Source organism: Lactuca sativa, chromosome 4 (assembly GCF_002870075.4).
Source record: "Lactuca sativa cultivar Salinas chromosome 4, Lsat_Salinas_v11, whole genome shotgun sequence".
Lineage (NCBI taxonomy): Eukaryota > Viridiplantae > Streptophyta > Magnoliopsida > Asterales > Asteraceae > Lactuca > Lactuca sativa.
This window is the reverse complement of record NC_056626.2, coordinates 374,577,410-374,591,639: the sequence shown is the minus strand read 5'-3', so window position 1 is coordinate 374,591,639 and position 14,230 is coordinate 374,577,410. Positions and strand designations below refer to the sequence as shown.

The following is a 14,230-nucleotide window of genomic DNA, read 5'->3' as shown; positions in this document are numbered from 1 at the left end:
ATAAATATTATCAAAGCATTTATTAGAGGTGTGTTTTATTTATAAAACTCGGCATGTCATCATCAATATAGAAACATAAACATAAACAGAACCTTACATTAATTTACACTAATGATCTACATCTCCTTTAATCTCCTAGTGTAATATATCTTCGCATCGATACGTGTGATAAAAATCAACCGAGTGGGTTAGGTTGAGAAACTTGGTGAATACATAAAGATTTCAATCCCACAATGTTACCAAACAATATATATTTCAATAATATTGTAAAACAAATTGTTACCAAACAATATAAATGTTCCTCCAATTTGGATATCTATAGACCCTCATACCTAAAACTACCCGCCCCAATCGATCCTCACATATCTAGTTTACGATTATCAGGAGGGATTATCTTGCCGGGTGAACCGTGTAGAAGTGATTGTCATCTGGAAGATGACCATATGTAAGTATGTTGCTATTTTGGGTAAAACAGTGGGTCCCGCATTTGGCTACCTTCTTGGGATGAAAGGTCTATCAAAGTAAGGCATAGGTTGAGCCTTTGGTATAAGCTCCTTCCTTAACCTCTTTAATTCTTCCTGTTCTTCCAATTACAACAAAATTAAAGATTCATCAATGGGGTTGAGTTGATTGATTTCAGTTTTTAAGCATTAAAACAATACCAAAAATGATGGATCAAAATCAAACCATGATATAAGATTTTATACCTTTTGTAGCTTTTCTCTTTCCAGCTTATATTGCTCAACATAAGAGAGCTTTTCTTGCATATAATGATCAAACTCAGCACGCTTAACTGCCCTCACATCACTATGCAACACAAGATTGATGCGTTTTGTCCTTACTTTCACAGGTGGTTTCACCAGACACTGACATTAGTATTAGTCAAATTTTTGAGATAGTTTTTCAGATGTGATTGTAAATTAACTTGGAGAAATGTTCTTACCTCTGGTTCATTTGTAGTAAATGGGAGGCCTTGAGCAATGGGAATCCGTTGCTTTTGTTGTTGAATTATCTTCTCCTAGACTTTCTTCATGAACTCTTCTTGTTTTGTTCTTCCTATTTGCTATAGATTCACGAGGTAATGTGCTCAATTCAAGAGGTTTATAAAAGATACAAGAAGTGTTGGAACATATAAGTGAACTGTAGAATGCAAATGCCAACCTCTGTTCTAAGCTTGAAAGGTCGCTGGGAGGTAGCCTTGAGTGTTCTTTTCCATCTGCTGCCTCCAAAACTTGAAGATGATGAATCAGAACTTTGCATAGTAAAATAAAAGCTAATAAATCAAAATAAACAAGAAGGAACGATCTTGATTTTAGAAAAACCGTGATGAACGATGACTTATGTTTCTTCTGCTTTGACAGCCACCTCCTGAAATCCTGTTTAAAGTGCTAAAACGTAGAAATAAACCCATTTAGAATCAAAATTAATCATGTTAACAGAAATTTCATGGCAAAGTTTTTAGATGATGATCAACCAACCTCCCATGGCTGCCATCAAGTGAAGAACGCAACCCTAGATTTTTTGCAGTGAGTAAGGTGCTGTTTGATTTTCTGTAGCAAAAATTTATGAAGTCTGTGGACCACCTCTGCAACCCTCTGCAGTAGAAGAGGTGGACCAAACGGTTGCAGACTGTAATAAGAAGCCTGTTTGTTTTTTTTAACATCCGCATACTACTGCAGATATTAAAAAATTAAAATAAACTAATTTTATAAACCGAAAATAGCTTTTTAATACGTAAAATTTAATAATGTATAACATTTCGGTAAAAATTAATGATATTTCAGTAAAAAATAATGATATTTAAAAAAAAAAGATATTTTCATAAAAAATAATGATATTTCATCAATAAATTATCATTATTGAATATAAAAAAACGAAAATTAAATTCAACAAGAATAAACGAAAAAAAATGTGAAATAAAATTTTAACAACATATAATCAAAATTTCAGCAATAAAAAAAAAAAAAGAAGAGGTTGGAAGAGGCAGTACAAGTGTTGCGCGAAACAGAGCACGCGCAGAGGTTTTTGACTCAGAAGACTTCTAAAAAACAAACAGCTGCGAGACGAAAAGTGTTGCGCGTGTGCTGTGTCGCACAACAATAAGAGGTTTGAAGAGGTTTTTTTTTTCAAAAAACAAACATCACCTAAGAGATCAGATGGGTTAAATGAAGTGGAAGAGAATCGTCTCTTAGGATTGTTGTTTGTCTGATCTTCGAGTTCATCCTCATTTGAATCTGGTAACGTGAGAATATTCTCGAAGGCCTTGACCAAATGCAAAACTCTTCCAGATCCAGGTTTAGGAATACTCTTTCTTGCTTCATCTAATAGTTTCTCCCTTCTCCTCTTATCACCAGACGTCTCAAAAACGTCATCTTCTTCGGATTTTCCTTGAACACCTAAAGGTAAAATAGACTTTTCTTCTTGTACAACAACTTCACTCCGATTGAAAAACCTTTCCTGAGAAGCCCTAAGAGTCTCATAAGCAACATACAAAAAATTGTACGAATTACCATTAACCTTACACTTACAATCGACTGAAATTAGGGATTTATCCTTGTCTCTCTTCGAATTCTTCTTCGCCACCACAAACTTCCTCTCCCGAATCTTGTTCTTAGGAGAAGGCGAAGAGATCTGATTAGGTATCTTCGTCGCCGATTTTTGGACTTTAGTCGTTGACTTGACTGATGTAGAATGCAAGGCCTACAGATTAGGGCTAGTAACGTTAGGGTGTACATTCTCTGGTAGCTGTGACTTGCTGGAATGCTTTGACTTTGACGGTGTCAGTGGCACTGCTCCGACGTTCTTGCCGTTCGGTTCCATTGGAAAATCGCCAGAATAAGGAGGAGATTTGTTGTGGAGAGAGATGACGGGGCTTGTGGGATTCAGTTTATCAGATGATCATCGATGGCAGGGAAAGAGTGGAAGAAAAAGTGAACGTTTGAGAGACATTGACGCCCTTTGTAACGGCTACTTTTGGACTTTTGGATCTTGGTAGGGATTTCTTGAAGTGTTGTCGTATTAACATCTTTATTTTACTTAGAAGAAAAATGTTAGAGGATTTGTATCTAATTGCCATTTCCCCATTACTCTATACATCCAACCTATTTAATCCAAACTATTATTAAAAAGAGAAATTAAATATCCTCAAACTTAATTTCTCTATTAAAAAATTAGGAAAATGTCATGGTACAACGAAATTCGCGTTTTGTCTAAACTTGGTCATTATTTTTTTTAATGTAAATTGATAATTAAATTTGCAAAAAAAATGTCAATTAAGACATTATTGAAAGTATGAAGACAATCATCCGGTGACAATGCTTATGTGACAATAAATTCAGTAATCTGTGTACAACCAGTTAGCCACATATGAGATTTACAAAGAAAAAGTCTTATGTTCAGTATCATTTATTCTTCCCCGATAAACACAATAAACAGTCTCATTTTCATGATAAACAGTCTCATTTTCATCTGTTCTTCACTAAACAAACTTTTTTTTTTTCAAACCAACTACCTTTTTTTGGGATCACCATCAACAATTTTTGGTTTAGTTGTTCATGAAAAAATTTGAACAAGTCTTTTGATTATATTTAGACTAGGTTTTGTCGTTCAAAGATGAATAGTCAGTTTCGACAATATTGTAAAAATCACTAGTTTGTACTAAGTCGTTAGACTAGCAACTAGAGATTATTAGACTAACAACTAAAAAACTCATATAATATGATTTAAGTGTAACTTTTAGTTATAGTCATAGTCATTATTATGAACCCATAATCAAGATTTATCACTGATTCTAAGTCATTATACTGATTGATATACTTACGAGGATGATGTATAGCCTGGATTTAGTAAGGTGTTTAAAGTGAGATTTCCAAACAGTATACTCTGTATACCAAACAGACCCTACCTCTAATATGATTCTAACTGGTTGTTCATTACTTGATAGATCTGGATGTAGACATTAGGATTGTTGACGAATCTAGACTATCATTAGTCATAAGGGATATCACACTAAGACTTAGTATGATCATACTTAGGTCACGTCAAGGGGAAAAGTCAAGGTGCTAGTGAAGCTCTGCTCAAATCATTGTCACCCACTTTATCAAGTGAGTGCATAGTTACTTTTAGCTTATACATAGATATGAAGTATCTATTTACTACTATATGTTCTCACCATCTATGTACTTGATATTTGTGCTATACTATGATATGATTTTATTTTTATAAATCACTTTATCATATTCATATTGGGTAGTGAGGGTTTTGGGGAAAGATAAAAAAATGGGTTGGGTAGTGTAATACCTATTTTTTAAAACATGCATCACCCCGAGAGTTATAGATTGTTATGAGACGAATAGATGAAATAAATTCTTGAGTTGCTTTATTTTAAGAAATGTTATTTAATAAAAAATAGTTAGAAATTTTTGTAGTTCATGTGATGGGGATTCCATGGATATAAAGTTTGCTGAAAACGAAGTCCGTATGAGAAGGTTATGGCTATTTGAAGTTGAGATGAAAGTACATTGAAGGTATAATTATTGATGTTATCTCGGATTGGAGATAATGGTATTAAGTGGTTCGATTGGTCTTGGTGTTATATTTATTTATATGTATTATCTCGGATGGGAGATAATGATATTTGACTGGTTTGGCCTTAGTATCTTACCAGTTAAGATTATTATGTAAATCTGTTGTTGGATGTTTTAGGAGATATTGAGGATATCCGTTGAATGAATTATCTGTGATATTTATTTGCTACTTGATCATTCTGTTATATGTTATTGTATCTGTTATTCACTAATCCATGAGGCTTACATTGTTTGTTTGTGGATGTTTTGCATGTTAAAGATTGTAGCGCCCGACTCGATCCTGTGCTTGCGGCTAGTACGATCCTAATGATAGCTTCTTGTGCTCCGGTATGCCAGTGTATACCAAAATGTTTTGTAAAACTTTTATGTTTGAAATGTATTTTGGGGTATACCTGGGGTGGAAATCTGGGCGTTACAAGTTGGTATTAGAGTCGTGGTTTAAGTGAATTAGGTGCTTATAGTAAATACCTAAACTTAAACCTTAAGGTGGAAAATGTTACTTGTTTGTACCTGCTATATATAAGTTGGAACAATTATGGTTATGTGATATATAATTCTTTATAAATAAATCGTGATGTGTATTATGAAAATAATTTCGGTGCGGGACGTAGTACCCGTGCTATACACGTCAGACTGGGGTCACAATTGATGGGTTTTATGTAAAACAAAGAAACTAGAAAAAACAATTCCTAGGTTCACATGAAACCTACTTTGGATCTATGTTTTAACTATTGAACATATAACTTTGAATTGCAAAACAGAGCCCTAAGGGAAGAGGCTATTTTCGAAAATAACTAATTAGGGTTTAGAATCACATACCTTTCAATTGTTAAAGTAAATAATTGATAATCCTTTTGATCTTGATCTTCTTGGAATCCTAGCACCATAATTGTAATGCCTCTAATGGAATCACACCCAAGAGCTAGCAAGAAGGAAACTAGAGAGAGAGAGAGAGAGAGAGAGAGAGAGAGGAGTATGCAATTTTGGCCTAGGGTTTCTTCAAGAAGGAGTGGCTGAATTTAGCAGCTATAAGGCTCCTTTTATACTTGAGGTAGCTAGGGTTTTAAGGGATAACCCTAATGTTCCTTTGCTTAAGGCCTAAGCTAATCCGGAAGCCTTATCCAAGGCCCTTGGATGAAATCATTAGGGTTTCCCCTAAGAATTTCGTCCACCTCCTCCAAGGAGGTTCTGGAATGTTCGTTCCAACTATTTAATAATTGCAAACTAGTCTCTATACTTTACAATTAATACAATCAACCCCAAAATTAATTCCAATTAACTTCTGGTTAACTATTAATAAAATATTATGATTTCTAATTAATATATTATTTTCATAGCCCATTAATAAATAATTTATATTAATTTATTAATCTGATAATAAATTAATTTCTCTCCTTTCATAATTTCCTTGTCTAGTTGCTAGGTTTGAGGGCAACTTAAAAGGACTGTGATGCTATCAATTCAAGTACATACCAATTATAGTTATGGGCTTTGACACATAATCCAATAGTCTCCCACTTGGATAAGTCTGTAACTATAATTGCTAGTATGACTTCCAAATCGACCAACAAATTATTGCTTCCAAGAGCTGCTGCCGGACTCTGACCCAATCAGTTACTTGTCCTAAGATAAGTGTGATCATATAATCCTTAATTTTGCAAGATATCCCCGGGCATAAGACATGTAATGGAATCAATCTCTTTGTCCATAATCTATGTTTCCTGATTTCTGATTTGTGATGATATAGGACTTCAATTGAACACATCAATTCAGTCATGGATGGGCCCATCACATAGGTCAACACCAAATCATCGAGGGGCCCATAGATATCGCTTTCCCCGTTAGGCAAAAGGAACGAATAAACTTTGACTCATATGCTTGTATCTTTTACTCGTCAAACCATACATGACAATACGTTTTATAACACCAAGTTACTGATTTGTTTTCGTATCACCAATGCATAACCGACTTGTAAATTACAAACTCATATTTCTCCGTTTCAAGATTATAAGATATTATCATCTCAGTATTACTCGTGATGAATTCCATGAAGTAATACTTTGAGCGAGGGTTTATCCAATACTCAAATCTCCATTTCTAAGTACTCATGAACATTGCAACAATTCTATTGCTATGTCTAACTCCCTTAGACAATCTGCAATCCAATTCACGATAGTCTCAGTTCACTACTTATTTCCAAAAATATGAATGACTGTGGAGTTTGAATAATCATGTTATTCGGGAAGCAAAACATGCAAAATATGAAACACAATAATAAACAACTGACAAAAGGCAGTAAACAAACTCATAAACAATACTATATCATTTAATCACCAAAAGTCAATTACATTTACTTTGTTACAAGTTTCAGAATAAGCTAATCTAACTGCTAAAACTAATACCATCTCTCAGTCCAATGCTCTGAGCATGCTGAAATTGCTTAACCCTACTCAGACCCTTTGTAAGGGGGTTTGCTGGGTTATCCTCAGATGATACCCTCTTTACGACAAGATGGCCATCTTCTACTCTATGTCTTATGAAATGGTACCTTCTGTCGATATGTCTAGTTTTACCATCATCTCTGGGTTCCTTTGTTAAGGCAACCACTCCTTCAGTATCTCAGAATAGTTCCATAGGTTCCTGAATGGTTGGAACAACTTTGAGATCTCCGATGAAGTTCCTTAACCAATCTTCTTCTTTCGACGCTTCACTCGTTGCTATGTATTCTGATTCACAAGTAGAATCAGCCACCGTATCTTGCTTGGAACTTTTCCAAGTAACTGCTTCTCCGTTCAGTAAAAATACCCAGCCAGATTCAGAATGGAAGTTTTCCCTATCCGATTGAAAGCTGGCATCACTGTAACCATCTACTCTCAAAGTATCACTGCTACCAAGGACAAGGACCCAATCCTTTGTCCTTTGCAAATACTTAAGTATATTTTTAACCACTATCCAAGGAGTTCTACCCAGACTTCCCTGATAGCGACTGACCATGCTTAAATCAAAGGCCACATCAGGATGAGTACATGTCATATCATACATGATAGATCCGACAACGGAAGCATAAGGTACACGACTCATGTCAACTTTCTCCTCATCTGTACTCAGGAATTGAGTCTTACTCAATTTGGTATTGATCTAGATTGGTAGCTCTCCCTTCTTGGAATTTTCCATAATAAACCTTTTTAGCACCTTATCGAAGTATGTACATTGACTAAGTCCAATTAATCTATTCTTTCTATCTCACAATATTCTATCCCAAGAATATAGGCAGCTTCTCCAGTGTCTTTCATGGCAAAACACTTTCCAAGCCAAGACTTAAAATTTTTCAAGGTTGGAACGTCATTACCAATGAGTAATATGTCATCGAGATATAACACTAGAAAAGTCACTATACTCCCACTAGCCTTGATATACACGCATGACTCATCTTTACTCCTAGAGAAACCAAACTCTTTAACTTTCTCATGGAAGAAAAGATTCCAGCTGCGAGATGCCTGTTTCAATCCATAAATGGATTTCTCAAGCTTGCACACTATATTGGGAAACTTTGCATCAACAAAACTCTATGGATGATTCATGTAAACATCCTCAACTAACTTCCCATTAAGGAAAGCAATCTTGACATCCGTCTGCCAGATTTCATACTCATGAAAGTCAGCTATGGCAAGCAATATCCTAATAGATTTAATCTTGGCTACTGGTGAGAAGGTCTCATCATAGTCAACCCCTAGGGGTTGAGTGAAACCTTTTGCAACCAGTTGAGCCTTAAATGTATGTATATTTCCATCCATTTTGGTCTTCTTTTTGAAGATCCATTTGCACCCAAATTTCTTTCGGCGTAGTGCATTATCAACCAAATTCCAAACTTGGTTGTCATACATGGACTTTATCTCGCCGTCCATTGCTTCTTTCCACTTGGAAGCCTCTGAGCCTTCCATTGCTTCCCTATAATTAGTTGGTTCATCCAGATTTACCAGTGTCCTATCACTGATAAATGTGTCACTGTTTGAAGTAATATGGAAACCATATAACTCAGGTGGCACACTAATCCTAGTGCATATTCAAAGAGGTAATGAGTTATAAACTGGTTCAATAGGAACTACTTCCTTTGGTTGAGTGCTAGTATCATCTAAGGTTCCTTCATTGGTTAATTCTTTAATTTCTTCAAGGTTAATGGTACTCCCACTGTCCTGTTTGAATATGAGCTCTCTTTCTAGAAAGACTCCTCTTCGTGCTACAAAGACCACATTTTCACTAGGTCTGTAGAATAAATATACAAAAGACTATTTTGGGTGACCAATGAAAATACATTTCACACTTCTAGTTGCTAGGTTGTCGTGAGTCTCTCATCTTATGAAAGCTTCACAACCCCAGACTTTAATATGTGCTAACGAGGAAACTTTCCCCGTCCACATCTCGTGAGGTGTTTTGGCAACCTTCTTTGTAGGGACAAGATTGAGGATGTGGGTGACTGTCTCTAAGGCATACCCCCATAAATGAATAGGAAGTGAAGCATGAATTATCATAGAATGAACCATGTCTAACAAATTTTGATTACGCCTCTTAGCCATACCATTTAACTGTGGTGTCCTAGGAGGAGTTAATTGTGAAACTATTCCACATTCCTTTAGATAGTCGTTGAACTCAATACTAAGATACCCTTCGCCTCTAAGTATCTTTATCTTCCTGCCCAATTGATTCTCGACCTCATGTTTGAACTGTTGGATATAGTGTCCAAGTCCATAACTATATTTGGTATGTACTTGAACCGACCCGTCATGGGTCATTTGGGTTGCATGGCATTGCAACACTTGGATATACAAAATGCGAAAAGGACACTTAAGGTTTATTAATATATTATAAGTTCTAATATATTAATAATATTATTTAATTAGTATTGGTCAAAAATTAATTTAGAATTAATTTGATGATCAAAAGGAGACTAATTAAATATATGGGTTTGATTGTGTAAATCATCCATTCTTATATAGTGGGCTAATGATCCATGGTTTATGGAGTTGGGCTAAAACCCATAAGGTGCTCCGTGGATAGTCCATGGGGGTTATAAACCCATGGATCATGGTAATGAAAAGCCATGCAATTAAGGTTTACATGTGGTAACCCTACTTATGACACAACTATAAAAGGACCCCATAGGCTTCCAAAATCGGCACTAAGTGCAAGAATAAGAGGCCAAGCCGATTTTGTGTCATAGTGAACTTCTCTCAAGTTATTCCAAGTTTTGTGGTGTTGTGTGAAGCATTTGAGGCATCAAATTTGGGGTGCTAGGATCACAAAGTCATCAAGGAATGCAAGCTACTAAAATATATGTTATTCTACTTGATTTTTGTATTACAAGTTCCCCATAACATGCTATTTAGGATGTAAACCTTGGAAAATCAAATTTGCATGTATATTAGAGAAACATAGATCCAAGGTTTCTAGGGTTGCATGTACACCATAGGAGTGTTAGAATGCTCAAAACCCATCATGAACTCCTTGAACTTTTCAAAGGATCCTGACTTATGCTTCATTAAGTAGATATAGCCATATCTGCTATAATCGTCAATGAAAGTCACATAGAGTCGATTAGCATATCTTGTAGTTGATCTGAAAGTTCCACACACGTCAGTATGTATGAGGTCCAACAAACCTTCACCTCTTTCATAAGATCATGTGAAAGGTGATTTTGTCATCTTTCCCAAAAGACAAGATTCACACGTATCATCTGATTTTAGGTCAAATGACTCAAAAACTCCATCCTTTTGGAGTTGGGCTATGCGTTTTTTGTTATTGTGTCCAAGACAACAATGCCACAAGCATGCCTTGTCTACACTATTAGACAAGTCAATATTAAACACACTATTACCTAAGCTATCCACACAAGTCACTGTTTCATACACACCATCACAAGGTAAAGCTTCAAACATAAAAATTTCATTCTTATAAATAGAAATTGAACCATTCAATTCACTAAAAGAATACTTAAAACCTTGTTTGAACAATGCATGAAATGAAATAATGTTTCGCGTCATCTTTGACGAATAGCAACAATTCAATAAATCTAATCTCATATCATTATTAAGCAAAAGTTGATAAACTCTGATCTTGGTTACTGGTGAAGACTTTCTATTTCCCATGATCAAGTTTATCCTCCATCTCTCCACCTCCTCACTTTCTTTTAGCCCTTGCAAATCAGAACATATGTGAAAACCACATCCTGTATCAAGGACCCAAGAACGAGAAGATAATGAGTTATTAAAGGAAATAGTGTAAATACCTGCTAAAGATGGCTTCACTTTGCCATCCTTGATGTCCTGCAGTTACTTTGGGCAACTTCGTTTCCAGTTCCCCTTGTCATTGTAATAAAAGCAATCAACATCTTTGGGTTAGAAACATGGGGAATGATAGCATTGGGCTTGGCCTTTGGGCCACTACCAGACGAGCCAGCTTGGGCCTTACCCTTCCAATTTTGATTAGGAGGGCCTTTCCTCTTTTCCCCTTTCCTTATCCAATAGCCAAGACGGGGGAACTAGCAGGGTTGGAAGCTATACTTTTACCCTTTCATCCTTGCCTCAGCTGTCTCAAAAAATTGTGCAATTGGGCCAATGTCTATTCGGTGTTGGTATGTTAGGATGAACTGACCATAACAATCAGGCATTGAGTTCAAGACCATGTCAATGGCCAATTCCTCATCAAAATGCACGTTGAGCTTGACCAAACTCTCTATGTAGCGTTGCATTCTTTGCACATGACTAACAACCGAGTCCCCTTCCTTCATCATGCAAGCCACGAGTGATTTAACTACGTAAAACTTTTCTCGACGAGCTCGCTTATGGTACTTTTCCATAAGGGAATTGTTCATATCAAAAGTCCAGTAGTTCTCATAGTACCTCTACAGTTCTGGGGACATGGTTGCAACCATGATGCAAGCCACATTGGTTGCATCATCATAGTGCTTCTTGTAGGCAACATATTCTTCGGGAGTAGCTTTGGTTTCATTAATCTCTTTGAGACCGTTCTCAATGACATACTATTTGTCCTCAAAGAGAAGCACCATTTTAATATTATGCATCCAATCGTTATAGTTTGAGCCATCCATAACGACTTTGGAGAAAATAGAGAGCAAAGAGAAGTTATGGTTGGAGGATGATGAAGCACAAGTGTTTCCAGGAGCAGACATCTGCAAAAGAAGATAATTTTAGTTAGATTTTAGGATACCTCAGTATAATAACCCAAAGATATAATATTAAGGTTAGGATCTAACTATGAGGATTTACAACTTAGAAATGGGATGTCGAGATCCAAGTGTAAATTTCATAAAGGTAGGTGAATGAAGATTCACCGATTCTACCATTAGACGAAATGAAATGAAGTAAAATTCCTAATTCTTTTGAGATACATTTAAACTATTCAATGGCATGTTTTAATCTCAGATTATGCTCTTCTATTTGTGACTGGGATGCCGAGGATCACAAACAAGATGTGAATAGTAACCTCATTGTCTTTTATCATATCTATTGGTGTACTAGTAAATCACACATGCTCCATCAACGATGATAATTATGAGATACCCATTACGACTCTTTATTAGTCCTAATTAGTGTGTCGGTTAACCACACACACTCCACAAACAATTTACAAAGTGTAATGTGCAATTTCATGGGTTAGCATACTATTCACATTTTTTCCTAAAGTAACTAGAATTGGGATTTTGTAAAAAGTAATGTTCTAGTACTTTATTAACATCATTATACTTTTAATGATATTAACTTGTCCTATCAAATCTGTTATGCTAACGACCCTTAACTAATCAAGGAAGCGGTGGGTGAGAGTGGACACCCATTCAATTCCACCATTTTATAGCCAGTTTCCTTATAGACTAGCTTTGTGAATGAGATATAATAGCGATTCGACTGACCAATTCTTATACATATATAATATTTAACTTTTAGCTATAATATATATAAGTTGTGTTTTAAACTTTTTAAAACTTTAAGGTTTATATAAATTTTTTGAAAATTAAACTATTAATTTCAAATTTAATATACACCAAAAACTAGATTTAATAATTATTTATAAATTAATTTATTAAATCTTGTGAGGATTATCTAATTAAATTAAACAATTAATTTAATCATAATCCTTATCCCTCTAGATTTCGAAAGTTTAGGGTATAGGATAATTTCCTTATTTATCAATTATCCAATTAATCCAATTAAATAACAATTATCCAAACAAGGAGCCCTAAAACCCTAAGGAAATTTCGAAATCAAGGGAGGGAGGATAGGGTTTTTCAAAAACGTAACCCTAATTTCGATTAGGGTTTATGGAGGCTAGGGATTTTCGAAAACCCATGAAACAAAACCCTAAAAACGAAAACTTTGGCCTTTAGGGTTTCATAGCTATAAACCCTAATTTGCAATTCCACTATTATAGCAGTTCAATTTAAAACAAAACCAATGACTCTGATACCACTGATGGGTTTTATGTAAAACAAATAAACTAGAAAAAACAATTCCTAGGTTCACATGCAACCTACTTTGGATCTATGTTTTAACTATTGAATATATAACTTTGAATTGTAAAACAAGAACCCTAAGGGAAGAGGCTAATTTCGAAAATAACTAATTAGGGTTAAGAAGCACATACCTTTCAATTGTTAAAGTAAAGAATTGATAATCCTTTTGATCTTGATCTTCTTGGAAGCCTAACACCACATCTGTAATGCCTCTAATAGAATCATACCCAAGAGCTAACAAGAAGGAAACTATATATATATATATATATATATATATATATATATATATATATATATATATATATATATATATAGAGAGAGAGAGAGAGAGAGAGAGAGAAGGAGTATGCAATTTCGGTCTAGGATTTTTTCAAGAAGGGGTGGCCGAATTTAGGAGCTATAAGGCTCCTTTATAGTTGAGGTAGCTAGGGTTTTAAGGGATAACCCTAATGTTCCTTTGCTTAAGGCCCAAGCTAATCTAGAAGCCTTATCCAAGGCCCTTAGACGAAATCATTAGGGTTTTCCCTAAGAATTTCACCCACCTCCTCCAAGGAGGTTCTGGAATGTTCCTTCCAACTATTTAATAACTTCAAATTAGTCCCTGTACTTTACAATTAATATAATCAACCCCAAAATTAATTCCAATTAATTTCTTGTTAACTATTAATCAAATATTATTATTTATAATTAATATATTATTTTCATAACACATTAATAAATCATTTATATTAATTTATTAATCTCATAATAAATTAATTTCTCTCCTTTCATAATTTCCTTGTCTAGTTGCTAGGTTTGAGGGCAACCTAAAAGGACTGTGCTGCTATCAATTCAAGTAGATACCAATTATAGTTATGGGCTTAGACACCTAATCCAACAACAATGTGGTTGGAGCATGATGTAACTATAATGTGTTTTAAGTCACCCTGATGCGATGGAATTTGTCATAATATGGGTTGAAAATAGGATAATTGATATTGATTGTGATGATATCAGGAGATGTAAAAAAGAAAAGTTTTGGGAAGGGGTATGACCCTTGACCTAAGAAATTGATATTTCAAATATTGATCGTGGGTGGCTATCTCGGATTGGAGATACCACTGGAATGGAACATATAAGA

The 14,230-nt window shown here is 35.0% G+C and overlaps 1 pseudogene; it reads right to left on the bottom strand.

The window, feature by feature from the left end:
* Positions 1 to 380: 380 nt before the first annotated feature.
* On the bottom strand, positions 381 to 2,820 carry LOC111884925 (microtubule-destabilizing protein 60-like; annotated as a pseudogene).
* Positions 2,821 to 14,230: the final 11,410 nt, after the last annotated feature.